The sequence below is a fragment of the Acomys russatus genome, unplaced genomic scaffold (genome assembly GCF_903995435.1).
Source record: "Acomys russatus unplaced genomic scaffold, mAcoRus1.1, whole genome shotgun sequence".
Lineage (NCBI taxonomy): Eukaryota > Metazoa > Chordata > Mammalia > Rodentia > Muridae > Acomys > Acomys russatus.
In genome coordinates this window covers 85,276-100,232 of record NW_026131708.1, presented here as the reverse complement: position 1 = coordinate 100,232, position 14,957 = coordinate 85,276, and the positions used below count along the sequence as shown (strand labels likewise).

Here is a 14,957-nt window from a genome sequence, read left to right as displayed (position 1 = left end):
TAAAATAATTAGCATTTTAGCCCGAAGAAGTGTTATATAACAGGGATGGGACACTATCAATGAAGTCTTCAACCCTGAAGCACAAATCAAAGTGGGTGTGTAGTGGGACAAGAAATCCAGACACTATGGGGAGGCCGTCTGAAGGCTTGCGTCCTTTATTCTCTGGGATGGCTCTGCAGGTGCGATTGTTTGACATGTAGAACCTTCGGCACATTAGATACAGGCTTTTTCCCCACAGTAATTTGAAGACTCACTTTGACTCTGTTCAGAACTTGCGGGTCTTACGGGTGGATTCCCGGGTTCTGCCATGTGACAGAGTAAAGTGAAGAATTGCTGCCGTGCCCTCATTTCATACTTCCTCGGACACAACGAATCACTTTGGGAATTTATTCCAGGGGCTATGTACACAAAAGTGTCAAGAAGAAAATGTTCTCCACTCTTGCATAACAACGTGGACAGTGCTTCTGCGTTGAGGGCGGGGCTTGGGATTCCTGCCACAGGAGGTGAAAGGCTCCTTCCTCCCGGTTCATCGCTCTGTGGTTCTGAGCATTAGTCATCCAGCCCTGGCGTCTCTCCTTGTTGGATCCTAGATGCTATTCTGATAGCTTCTTCCAGAGATGGCTGCTCTCCAAGCTGAAACCAGAACACACACATCAAACATGAACAACCCACAGCCCCAATCTGGATAACGCCAGAGAACTGTGAAATGGTAGAGGTGCAATTTCTCTCTGTAATTCTGATGCTTGGATTGCTGAAAAATGAATGTTTTTATTACTTTTTGTTTTTGGTTTTTTTTTTTGGTTTTTCGAGACAGGGTTTCTCTGTGTAGCCTTGACTGTCCTGGACTCACTTTGTAGACCAGGCTGGCCTTGAACTCACAGTGATCCACTTGCCTCTGCCTCCTACTTGCTGGGACTAAAGGTGTGCGCCACCACCGTCGGCAATTTTTTTTTTAAAGATTTATTTGTTTATCATTTGTATACAGTGCTCTGCTGCACATACACCTGCAGGACAGAACATCAGATCACATTACAAATGGTTGTGAGCCACCATGTGGTTGCTGAGAAATGAACTCAGGGCTCTTAACCTTGAGCCATCTCCCCAGCTCCCTGAAATATGACTGTTAACTTGATCACTAGTAACATAAAATCGAAATTTCTACATATGAGACAATGGAGCTTATTTAAGCTCTTTTTATTTTATTTTTTAAGATTTACTTATTTATTTTGTTTTTGAGACAGGGTCTCTCTGTGTAGCCTTGGCTGTCCTCAACTCGCTTTATGGACTAGGCTGGCCTCGAACTCACAATGACCCACCTGCCTCTGCCTGCCAAGTGCTGGATTAAAGGCGGGGCCACTGTGCCTGGTTTATAGTAATGGTCTTAAACTAAGTTAGGACCCAGATGATTTTCCATATGGAATAAACACAGAGAAGGTACACATAAGGCCGGGAGTTGCCAGTGCTGCTCTGTCCACCCAAGCTGCACTTACCTGAACTGCAATCTGGGTGCCATTGGATGTGGCCACCAAGGTCAGAGGCCTGGTCTCTGTGGTCACTAAATGATGGCTGTGCTGCTGGTGCCCCATTTCTGAGAAGCCGTGTGGAATGCTGCCAGGTCTTGAGCCACTATTGCAACCTTGAGTGAAGCAAACCAACAAAACACACATGAAAACTTCTCTATGACTTAATAGGTCAAAGTCCACTTTGTGTGAGGGAGCAGAGATGTGTAGGCATCATCACTGATCAGACCGTCGCACTGTCCAGGCGGGGCTCTTTCATTTGAGGAAGTTAAAGCTCAGGGAGAAGGAACTTACCTGCGTCATGAAGCAAGCCAATGGCAAAACAGTTACACGAAACCGAATGACACAGCAGAAATGGATGTGCTTTGTCTAACTTCTAGGGAGATGAGCCTGTCCCTAGGTTGTTAGCCAGAGCAGATGCTGAGGAAGTTACGAATGTCAGCTAACCCGACCACAGACGCCTATTTTTATTCCTGACTGTGGATTGGACGATCTTCTCTTGCATTTACAATTAGACTTCCACTTAACTGGGGAACCTGGAAGGACTGGTGACATTACTGACAAACAGCAACATCTCCTTAGACACACTCCTCACCTTAGACTCATGGACTTTTGCAGTATCTCCTGAACCTTTTAACCAGAGAGGTTAACCCAGCCCCAGTTACAGCTTAAAATCTATTTTTTTATCTTATGTGTATGGGTGTTTTGCCTGCATGCATCTGCAGGTATAACTTGTGTGGCAGGTGCTAGAGAGGCCAGAAGAGGGCATCAGATCCCTTGAGACTAGAGTTAGAGATGGTTGTGTGCTCCCATGTGGTTGCTAGGACTTGAACCAGATCCTCTGGAATAACAGCAGTATTCTTTTATTTTATTTAATTTTTTTTTCTGAGACAGGGTTTCTCTGTGTACCTTGGCTGTCCTGGACTCACATTGTAGACCAGGCTGGCCTCAAACTCACAGAGATCCGCCTGCCTCTGCCTCCCGAGTGCTGGGATTAAAGGCGTGTGCCACCACGCCCAGCACAGCCAGTATTCTTTTATTTAAGATAGTTAGATGGCTGTGAGCCACATGTGGTTGCTGGGAACTGAATTCAGGACCTCTGGAAGAGCAGGCAGTGCTCTTAACCTCTGAGCCATCTCTCCAGCCTCAGCCTGTGGTTTTGTTTGTTTGTTATTGATAGATAGTCTAACTGTAATCTCTGGCTGGCCTGAAAATTGCTCTGTACACCAGGGTAGTCTCAAATTCAGAGCTCTGCTTACCTCTGCTTCCCAAGTGCTGGGACTAAAGGCACGCACCTCTATGCCTAGCTCTTTGTGGGTTTTTAAAATTTTATTGTTGATGTGTTTTGTCTGTGGAAGTATATGCTGTGTGTGGGGTGCCCTTGGAGGCCAGCTGGAACTACAGGCAGCTGTGAGCTGCCTAATGTGCATGCTGGGAACTGAATTTTGGGTCCTCTGGAAGGGCAGCGAACACTCTAAACTAATGAGCCATCTCTTCAGTTCCTCATTTCATCCTGTTGGAAGAACCCTGCTGTTTGAGGTTGCAGTCCTCCCTGTTGGACAGCCACTCTGAGCTCAGGGCTCCATGCAGCTCCCTCTCCCCAGCAGGGCCTGCAGTCTTTGCCTCATTTCATCTGGAGAGTGTCTTCAGACACAGATACCCCTAACCACATGTGCTACATGGCCTTTAACACAGTTACCTGCTAGCTCTCCCCTCCCTAGTCTATAGGATAATGGGTGCTGTGTTCCCGTTCATATGATAGGAGCGTGCTGCCTAATGCAAACCAAGCATCTCTGAAGTGCCTAATTCCAACCAATATGTACCCCTATTCTCGTTGGAGGGCCTCACACACTCCCCAAGGATTAAAAAGCCTTTGCTCTCCCGGAATAAAGTTGTACTAGCTCCCCTCCATTGTGTTCAGGGCTTTCTGAGCTATGCACCTCACCTTCTGCTCCTCCTGCCTAAAGACGGTATAAAACTGGGAGGCAGCCTGAAGTTCACCCTCCTAAATAGGAACGCACAGCCCAACTTCTGAGCACGCTGACAGTGATGTATGTATTGACTAATAGTGAGCCAAAGTAGTTACCTGCTGTCCTTCTGTGCCCTCGGCAGTGACCATAGCAACAGAGTGTGTTCCTGCTGAGGAGATGACTGCATCGTGGGTGGGGACTGTGATGGGCGTGCCATCCTGCGTTACCATCGTAATGGTGTTGCCAATGGCCTGCATGTCTGCTTGAGATATATTGACCTGTGAATACAGCGCATTTAACAATCAGTCAATATTTCTTCTTCATCCAGTAGTCTTTTCAAATTTTTTTCTTTTTTTGTTAAATTATTATTTTTTCTTAAGGAAACAGTTCCTCTGGAAGTGTTGTCTGCATTGTGGGTGGTCTGGTGCTCAGGCAGAAGGGTGCCCACAGCTCCAAGGGCTGGAACTTACAAACACCCGGCTCTTTACAAGCTTTCTAACCCTATCTTTTATCACCTCAAATCTGCACCTGACACTCTAACAACTACTGTTTCAAAAAAACAAAAACCAAGACACACACACACACACACACACACACACTGCAGGAGGCAAGTTCTAACAGAGAGAGGCAGACGAGAGCTCCCCATGGGAGACAGAAGACAGGAGGGTAAAGAAACCCTAGAGCCATGCGCCTTTTTCTTTTCTTTTCGTTTTTGTTTTTTCGAGACAAGGTTTCTCTGTGTAGCCTTGGCTGTCCTGGACTCGCTTTATAAACCAGGCTGGCCTTGAACTCACAGCGATCTACCTGCGTCTGCCTCCCGAGTGCTAGGATTAAAGGTGTGTGTGCCACCACACCCAACTTTTCTTTTCTAACCAAAACTAAAATAACTCTAATAAGTGCTTAAAAATCAGCCAAAGCTCTCACTTTTCTTTTCTAACCAAAACTAAAATAACTCTAATAAGTGCTTAAAAATCAGCCAAAGCTCTGTTCTTTTAGGCTACTGGACTTACAGCACAATGACAAGTTTGGCTCTTAGAGAACACTCAATTCCACTGCTCTTTTCCTCAGAGAAAATCAAGGATCTTACTGAATCAACTCCGTGAAACCAGCTGAAGTAAATGCCTATGATTTCGGGTAAGGAAACTGCTCCAGTATGCAAATTTTATAGACCTTCCCATAACTTACTTCCCAGGATGGTGTCAACATGTCCTCATTACCTCAGTCAAGGCTCTGCTGATTTCTCCTTCTCACTCCTGGGTTTAACCAACTACCACATTCTAGCCTTTCCCTGTGCAGTGTTTCACACAGGCCTGCTAGTTCTGTTTGTTTGAGCAGGGCCTCACTGTGTGGAAAAGGCTGGCCTGGAACTCTCAGAGACCTGCCTACTTCTTCCTTTTCTTCTTTTTTAAAGATGTAGCTGGCAATGGTGGAACATGCCTGTAATCCCAACACTCGGGAGGCAGAGGCAGATGGATCTCTGAGTTTGAGGCCAGCCTGGTCTACAGAGTAAGTTCTAGGACAGCCAAAGCTACACAGAGAATCCCTGTCTCAAAAACCAAAACCAAACCAAACAAACCAAAACAACAATAAAACCCAAACCAAAACAACCAAACAAAAAATAAAAAACAACCAAAAAAAAAATAAAAAAAAGAAAGAAAGAAAAGAAAGCAACAACAGAACAATAAAAAAGATTTATTCATGTACGTATTTGCGTATTTTGTCTGCACCTGAGAAGATGGCATCAGATCCATGACAGGCTGTCAAGTGAGTGCTGGGAATTGAACTTACGACCCCCAGAAGAGCAACCAGTGCCCTTAAGTGCTTAAGCTATCTCTCTAGCCAAGACCCATTACTTTTGAAGGTCACAGTCTCCTGGTGGCTCTGATCTTTGTCACCTCACCTTTGAGCCATACCACCCAACACCATATGGATTCTATAGACACAAATATCACCTACTATTAATACTGCATATAATTTTTTCCAGCAGATTATGTAAAACCTGTTGGAGATCTATCACTCCTAGGAGCAGCAGTTCTCAACCTGAAGGTTGTGACCCTTTTGGGGTCTAACGACACTTTTCACAGTAGTCGCCTAAGATCACTGGAAAACAGATATTTATATTAAATTCATAACAGTAGCAAAATTAGTTATGAAGTAGCAATGCAAATAATGTTATTGTTGGGCTCACCACAGCATGCTCGGCTGCAGCATTAGGAAGGTGGAGAACCACTGGTTTAAGTTCAGACATCATGCTTTGATACTCAAGGGTTTCCTCCATGCCGGCCCAGGCTGTCTTTTATCCCAGGCGCAGAGAAAGAGTCACCTTTCCTGGCTGTTAGTAGATACTCACATGTTGAGTCCCATCCTGGGATATGAGTGTAACTTGTTGACTCAACCCAGACTGGGTCACAGTGGCCACTTGTGTAGACACAATGTCCTCTCCTTCTACACCTGTAACATATGTGATCTGGGGCCCTTTAAGAACATCATCACCTTGACCTGTTTAAAAAAAAAAAAAGATTTATTTGACCAACCAATCTTTTTAGACAACATTACAGATTTTTTGTTTGTTTGTTTGTAGATTTATTATTTATTATTATGTATACAGAGCTCTGCCTGCATGTACCCTGCAGGCCAGAGGACTGCATCAGATCACATTACAGATGGTTGTGAGCCACCATGTGGTTGCTGGGAATTGAACTCAGGACCTCTGGAAGAACAGTCAGTGCTCTTAACCGCTGAGCCATCTCTCCAGCCCCCATTGTTTGTTTTTTGAGACAGGGTTTCTCTATGTAGTCTTGGCTATCCTGGAACTCCCTCTGTAGTCCAGGCTGGCCTCGAATTCATGGAGATCCGCCTGCCTCTGCCTCCCAAGTGCTGGGATTAAAGGCGTGTGCCACCACTGCCCAGCCAACATTAGAGATTTAAAATATGAAACAATGAAACAGGCCGGGTGTGGTGGCGCACGCCTTTAATCCCAGTACTCGAGAGGCAGAGGCAGGCGAATCGCTGTGAGTTCGAGGCCAGCCTGGTCTACGAAAGTAAGTCCAGTCCAGCCAGGACTGTTTTTTTTTTGTTTTTTGTTTTTTTTTGGGTTTTCGAGACAGGGTTTCTCTGTGCAGCCTTGGCCAGCCTGGACTCACTTTGTAGACCAGGCTGGCCTCGAACTCACAGCGATCCGCCTGCTTCTGCCTCCCTAGTGCTGAGATTAAAGGCGTGTGCCACCACGCCTGGCTCAGCCAGGACTGTTAAACAAAGAAACCCTGTCTCAAAAAAAAAAAAAAATATATATATATATATATATATATATATATATAATATATATATATATATAGCCGGGCGTGGTGGCGCACGCCTTTAATCCCAGCACTCGGGAGGCAGAGGCAGGCGGATCACTGTGAGTTCGAGGCCAGCCTGGTCTACAAAGCGAGTCCAGGACAGCCAAGGCTACACAGAGAAACCCTGTCTCGAAAAAAAAAAAAAAAATATATATATATATATAATATATGAGAAACAGTATATCAAATTGAGAACTAGGCACAGTAGTGCATGCCTGTCATTCTAGCACTTAAGAAGTGGAAGTAGTTCAAGGGCACCGTTGGTAACACAGGGAGTTCAAGGAGAATCTGGGCTGTACAAAGCCTTGTCTCAAGACAGAAAAGAAAGCAAAACCCTATTTTAATATTCTAAACCATGAAAATAATTTTCAGGAACTCTTCTTAATTCTTCCATCTTCACTTCTGCCAAGCCATGCCAAACCAAATCACAAGTCCAGCCATATCCACCAACTTTAAGTGCTCAAATCATGGGCGGTCTCTCCCATGATGATATGCGCCACTGTGCACATACACACTGAGCACATGGAAGGGAGGGATTATACAGAGACGTACAGTCTATACGAAGTTCCTGAAATCACTCACGACCGATGAAGGTAATAAAAGAGTCTCTGTAAACATTAACCACAAAACCAGAATAGCCTGTACATACAGCCTGCTAACTTACTCTTTCACACACGTGACCAACAGCAAGCTGTTAGTACACAATGACACCATTGTGTAAAGACTAAGGTTAATCATTTAATAAGTGGTTGGGCTGGAAAGATGGCTCAGAGGTTAGGAGCATTGTCTGCTTTTCCAGAGGTCCTGAGTTCAATTCCCAGCAACCACATGGTAGCTTACAACCATCTGTAATGACGCCCTCTTCTGGTGTGAAGGTGTACATGCAGGCAAAATGTTGTATACATAATCAATCAATCTTTGGTTTAAAAAAAAGTGGCAGACAAAGTGAGTCCAGGATGGCCAAGGCTACACAGAGAAACCCTGTCTCGAAAAACAAAAAACAAAACAAAACAAAAAAAAAGCGGCAGAACAGGAACAGAACTACTAATCTGGGCAACCAGGAAGATTACTGACCTTTCTCTTAACACTTGCCAGCTCCCTCCAGACAAGAAACAAAGGGCAAAGAGGCAAAACTTTGCCTCTTCAAAGAAAAATTTAGTACTGTAAGTACTAATCTAGGAATACCAGTATATGAAGGATTTTAGTGTGCAGATCTAGCTAGTGTGTGTTCAGGTGGCAACAGTCATTGAGCTGTAATGTTCTTCCAACATTATTACAAACCCAGGGCATCAGCTAGGCAGTAGTGCGGCACACCTTTAATCCCAGCACTCGGGAGGCAGAGGCAGGCGGATCCCTGTGAGTTTAAGGCCAGCCTGGTCTACAAAGTGAGTCTAGGGTGGCCAAAGCTACACAGAGAAACCCTGTCTTGAAAAACCACCACCACCACCACCAACAACAACAACCCAAACCCAGGGCATCAAGTGAGAGAAAGGAACACAAATCTATATTTTTAGAAAAGTAATCAAGTGAGGCATGGTGGCACATGTCTGTAATCTCAGCACCCAGGAGGCAAAGGCTGGTGGATCTCTGTGAGTTCAAGGGCAGCCTGGTCTACAAAGCTGAGTCCAGTACAGCCAGGGCCACACAGAGAAACCGTGTCTCAGAAAACCAAAGACCAGGTGTGTGCCACTGCGACAGCTGACACTTGACAGTATCAAAGCCTACTTCTTTCTCAGGTGTGTGTGGTGTGTGTGTGTGTGTGTGTGTGTGTTGTGCATGCAGATGCATGGTGAGGCTGGAAGCTCACAGGAGTCTTCCTTGACAGCTCTCCATGTTATTCATCAAGATAGGGCCTCTCAGGTGAACCCAGAGTTCACTGATCAGCTAGTCCCGCCAGCCAGCATGCTCAGGGAGCCTGTCTCTGGTTTCCAAACACTGGAATTATCAGCAGAACTCTAGCTGACATTTGTATGCGTTCTTGTGATCCTGACTCTGGTCCTCACACCTGCTGCTTACACAACACTTTTGTCATCTCCCAATCCCCACAGCCTAATTTTTTTTAAAATGAAAGGATAGCAGTTTGCTTCTTTCTCGTTAGCAACTTTCAAGTATAAAGTATGTGTTATTACCTGCAGTCAGCATGCTGAACACTGTCTCTAGGACTCATGCCTCCCACTGAGATAAAAGCTTATACTCTTTAGCTAGGCGTGGTGGCTCATGCCGGTCAGCCCAGCACTTAGGAAGCTGTATGAGGAAGACTACTGCAAGTTCAAGGCTAGCCTGGGAAACAGAGTAAGACTCTGCTGCTGTGGTGTGTGAAAGAAAGGGATGAATACTGCACGTCCCTGAATGTTAGATTCACTCTGGTGCAGAAAATCAGAAAATGAGAAGTCTGCCCCGCCCCCGCCCCCACCCCCCACGGCAAGCACCCAGCCTTTCCCCATGCGCCAAGCGCTCTTTCTATGTGCAGGTCCCTTGCTTAGACCTGCTCCATCCCCTCCCCCAAGCCTTGCTTCTTTGCCTCCTTCACCCCCAGCTGCCCTCAGAATCTTTCTGAGAACACTCCTTCAGGAAGCTTTCCCTGCTCTCCCAGACAACACTGAGGTACCCCTCGTCCACAACCCAGAGCACCTGTGTCTTCCTGCAACAGCTGTCAATCAGGTCTGTGTGATCGCACAAATGCAACTGAGATCTGAGAAAACAGCACAGGTTATATGCTCATAACTGAACTGAGTTTCTTTCTTTTTTTTTTTTTCCAGACAGGGTTTCTTTGTGCAGGCTTGGCTGTCCTGGACTCACTTTGTAGACCAGGCTGGCTTCAAACTTGGTGATCTGCCTGCCTCAACCTCCCAAGTGCTGGGATGAAAGGGGTGCACCGCCACACCCGGCTCTCATAATGATTTTCAAACACAAAACAGATATAATTGTCAAATACTTTACCTGGGGGCGGTTCAAAGAAGGCTTCCTGCTCCTCCTCAATGGGCTCTGTGTCATTGTGGGCTGTCCGCTTGTGCATGGCCAGTGTGGAGATCTGTTTGTACGTCTTCCCACAGTGGTTGCAGTTGTACGGCTTAGAGTGAGTGTGAACAACATGGTGCTTATACAAACTGGAATATTCTGTAAACCTTTTGTCACACCCAGGGACTGTACACACATATGGCTTTTCTCCTAAATAAAGAAGACACACAAAAAAGTTAGTTTTTACAAAGGTAGACACAATTACTCTAGCAGCAAATCATCTGTACATATAACATAATAGTGGAACACTTGCTTAGCATGCATGAATCCCTAGCACTGGGGCAGTGTGTGTGTGTGTGTGTGTGTGTGTGTGTGTGTTCAAATAGCACACAAGAAAAAATTCCTTATGGTTTTGACTTGGCTTAAAATAGCCTGAAAAGAGGGTGGTGGCGCACGCCTTTAATCCCAGCACAAGGGAGGCAGAGGCAGGTGGATCTCTGTGGGTTCGAAGCCAGCCTGGTCTACAAAGCGAGTTCAGGAGGACAGCCAACGCTACACAGAGAAACCCTGTCTCGAAGAAAACAGAAACAAATAAATTTTTTAAAAAAGCCTGAGTTAAGGTGTTTGCTTCTCTTGCCAAGTACCAGAGTTCAGTCCTCCACACTCATATAATGTGGCTTACAACCAACCGTAGCTCCACCTCCAGGGACCCAATACTGCCTTCTGGTCTACATGGCACTGCATTCTTGTGCACACCCCCTCCCTCATACACAGCAAAAAATAAAATCTTTGTGGGGTACATGGCACACAACCATAATCCCAGCACTAGGGAGGCAGCGAGGCAGGTGGATCGCTATGAGTTCAATGGTACCATGGCTGGTCTATATAGTGCGTTCCAAGTCAGTGTGGGCTACAGTGTGATTAAATACATGCACCACCAGGCCCAACTATTTATTACTGCATCTTAAACTCACTGATCTGACTAGAGAAGCTGCCCTCCTGCCTCTGCCTCCCCAGAGACAGGACAACAGGCACATTTTCCCATGCCCAGCTCTTTCTGTGGGTGCAGGGGATTGAGTTCAGATCTTCCTGCTTGTACAGCACGCATTTATCAGGTGAAGCATTCTGCAGCCCATGACAGTGTCTGGTTCTACAGTGTTTGACTGGTGCTTTCAGTTTTGGGCTAAGTGTCTGGACGATATACAAACTAATCTTTATTTTTTTTGTTTTTTCGAGACAGGGTCTCCCTGTGTTAGTCTTGGCTGTTCTGGACTTGCTTTGCAGACCAGGATGGCCTCAAACTCACTGTGATCCGGCTGCCTTTGCCTCCTGAGTGCTGGGATTAAAGGTGTGCGCCGTCATGCCAGGCTACAAACTAATCTTTAATTCTTTTTTTTTCGAGACAGGGTTTCTCTGTGTAGCCTTGGCTATCCTGGACTTGCTTTGTAGACCAGGCTGGCCTCGAACTCACAGCGATCCACCTGCCTCTGCCTCCTGAGTGCTGGGATTATAGGCGTGCGCCACCACGCCTGGCTTAATCTTTAATTCTTATAAATTTAAAAAAAGATAAATGTTCACTTGTGTCTCTGTGTAGGTGTGTGCACATGAGTGTAGGTGCCCAAAAAAGTCAAAAGAGGCCATCAGATCCCTTGAGCTAGAGTAACAGGAAGTTGTGAGCCACCTGGCATGATGTGTATAGGGAACCAAACTCAGGTCCTCTGCGGGAGCAGCACACCAGGAGCACTACTAGTTCTTAACTGCAGAGCCATCTCTTCAGCCCTTTATAAGTTAAAAACAACAACAACAAAAGGTTTTGTTTGTTTATTTGTGTGAGACCTCTATATCGCTCTGGCTATCCTAGAATTCAGTATAGAGAACAGGCTGGCATTTAATTCAGAGATCCTCCAGCCTCTGCCCCTGTGAGTGGTGGCATTATTCATGTGGCAGCACATCCAGCTACATTTATTTAATTTTATGTGTATGAGTGTTGTTCTTAGATTTATGTCCATGTACCAATTGTGTACAGTGCCCAAGGAGGCCAGAAGAGGACACAGTTTTCTCTGGAAGCGGAATTACTGATGTTTTTTTAGCCCCATGTGCTGCCGGGAACCAAGTCTGGACCTTCTGAAAGAGCAGCAGGCTTTTAAGCCAAAAAAGGCATCTCTGAGGCCCTTTTTTGTAAGCTTTAAAAAATCATGTTCATGCCAGGGCAGTGGGAGGCAGAGGCAGGTGTATCTCTGTGAGTTCTAGGACAGCTAGAGCTATGGTAGAGGCATCTTATCTAAAAAAAGGTTCTTACTTTGATCAATGGTTACAGAGGCAGACTGGGTGAGGGAAAAAGAAATGACAGGTGATTTTTCTTCTTCTTTTTTTTCTTTCTCTTTTGGCTTTATGAGACAGGGCTTCTCTATGTAGCCTCGGCTGTCCTGGAAGTTGCTTTTTAGATCAAGCTGGCATTGAACTCAGACACCTGCCTGCCTCTGCCTCCACAATTGCACAGATTAAAGGCTTGCACCACCACAGCCCAGAGGCAAGTGAATCTAATTGACAGGAAAATGGCTGCCAATTTACAATGTAGAACATCAGCCCAATTGCTATTTAGGTTAAGCAGAAACTACCACTAGGTGACACTAAACAGTAAAAAGGGAACACATTTGACTGCAAGCTTTTTTTTCTTTTTGTGTTGTTGTTGTTTTTCGAGACAAGGTTTCTCTGTGTAGCCCTGGCTGTCTGGACTCACTTTGTGGAGCAGGCTGGCCTTGAACTCACAGAAATCTGCCAGCCTCTGCCTCCCCAGTGCTGGGATTAAAGGCGTGCGCCACCCACCGCCTGGCTAAGCTTTTTTTTCTTAAGTGTCCACTTATCTTAGGCTGGCCACACACTCACTGTGTAAGCTGGAGATGATGCTGAACTTCTGGTCCTGCTTCTCCATCCGCAAGTGCTGGATTATGGTGCACACCAGTATTTCCCTTCACAAGATTCTGATCTCCTCTCTTTGCTGGCTGTATTGACTCACCTGTGGCACCTGACATAATGTACTGGGTTTTCACACTCTGAATCTTTCCCTCCTGTCCTGCCTGCTTTTCTTTCTTATGTAGTGTTAGGATCGCACTCAAGCACGGAGGGCAGTTTACACCCGCCCTCTTGCCTTCCCAGGGCTGGGGAGTACAGGCAGGCACGACCATACCATGCCCTTCCCAGGCTGGGAGTACAGGCATGCACCACCATACATGTTGGCTCAGCAAAGACATTTTGAAGCTGCTTACTCTCTTATCATGTGAATAGTTGGAAGCATTGAAAGATAGAGCTGGTGTGGGGATGCACACCTTTAATCCCAGCACTAGGAAGGCAGAGGCAGGCGGATCTCTGTGAGTTCAAGGCCAGCCTGGTCTACAAAGCAAGTCCAGGACAGTCAAGGCTCACAGGGAAAATTTGTCTCACAAAAACCAAAAAAATAAAGAAAGACATGGAGCAATTATTACCTGTGTGTATCCTCACATGGTTTTTTATAATTAGTTGCACTGGCAAATGCCATCCCACATCCTGGCTCTGTGCAGTAATAAAGGTCTTTCTCCTGTGTGTGTCCTAATGTGCACTTTTCTGATATTCGAGGTTGTAAACGACCGACCGCAGCCTTCAATAGGACACTTAAAGGGCCTTTCTCCTAAAGACACAAAGGAGACAAGTTAAACAGCGCAAAAAAATAAAATACAGAGATGGGAACGTCACGTCATGGTTCGCCCAGAGTCTCTCCACATCTGCAGCCTCCTGGCCCCCAGTTTCCCTTCCAAGCTCTGTTGTGCTTCTAGAGACTATATCTTTCTATTCAAAACTTGGGTTCACATAAGAAAACTGAATGGGATTCAACACTCATCAGTCACTATAACTTTCCAAGATAGAATCAAGTAGGCAAACTAAAGACTGAGCTGAACTGGGCATGGTGGCACACACCTTTAATCCCAGCACTTGGGAGGCAGAGGCAGGTGGATCTCTACAGGTGAGGCCAGCCTGGTCTACAAAGCAAGTCCAGGACAGCCAAGGCAAATAGAGAAATTCTGTCTTGAAAAACAAAAACCAAAAATAAAAAAATAAAAATCCTGGCTTAGCCTGCTAGTACTACCCCTGGACTCCCAGACTGGAGAGCCTGATGCAGAAGTATCACAAAGTCAAGGTCAGCCTGGGCTACAGGATGAGACCCACCAATCAGAAGAACAAGGAAGTAGTTTCCGGGTCTCGAGCGGATGCGCTCATATCTGTACTGGTACCTGTATGGGTTTCTGATGTGCTTCTGTAGGTCTCCTGAAGTCTTGGATGATTTTGTACAATTATCTTCTGAACACCGATATGGCTTTTCTCCAGTATGAGTTCTGAAATGACTTTTTAATCCATAACCTTTAAGAAAAATTTATAAAAAATTTAGCAATGCCTCTAAACATTGTATTTGGAGATAACTATGGAAACATACAACAAATAACAAGAATAATATACTAGGCACATATAACAGGATGACTATTAAAAATATTCATGAGGTGCTAGGTGATGGTGGCCGACACCTTTATCCTAGCACTCGGAGGCAGAGCCAGATGGATCCTTGTGAGTTCGAGGCCAGCCTAGGACAGGCAAGGCTACACACAGAGAACCCCTGTCTCCAAAAGCCAAAAACAACAAACAACAACAAAAAGAAAATATGAAACAATGTAGGCGTTGTGCTCATGCCAGCAATTCCAGTATACAGAAGGCTGCAACAGGAGGACTGCCATCAATTTGACAAACAGCCTGGAATACAGTGTTAGACATTACCTCAAAAAATAAAAAAAACTAAACCAACCCTGCCCCCCCAATATTAAAAAAGGGGGGGGCTTTGAGAGGTGGCTCCCTGGTTAAGGGCCCCTGTTGCTCTTGAGAAGACTTAAGTTGGGTTCCCAGCGCACCAGAACAGAAGGCTTAATTTTCTGTAGCTTCCTAGTTCCATATTAATTATGTTTTAGATCAGCATGTTTTGGGGGGTGGGGAACAGGGTCTTTCTATGTAGCCTTGGCTGGCCTACAAACATTCTAGGTTCCAGTCTGGCCTCAAACTCAGAGATTTGCCTACCTCTGCCTCTCCAATGCTGGGATTAAATCATGAACGGCCAAACCTGGCTTTAAAAGCATGGCTTTTTACTTTTCCTG

General features: G+C 45.6%; 1 pseudogene; it reads right to left on the bottom strand.

The window, feature by feature from the left end:
* Positions 1–454: 454 nt before the first annotated feature.
* LOC127186405 (zinc finger protein 143-like) overlaps positions 455–14,957 on the bottom strand; it is a 34,247-nt pseudogene continuing 19,744 nt past the window's right edge.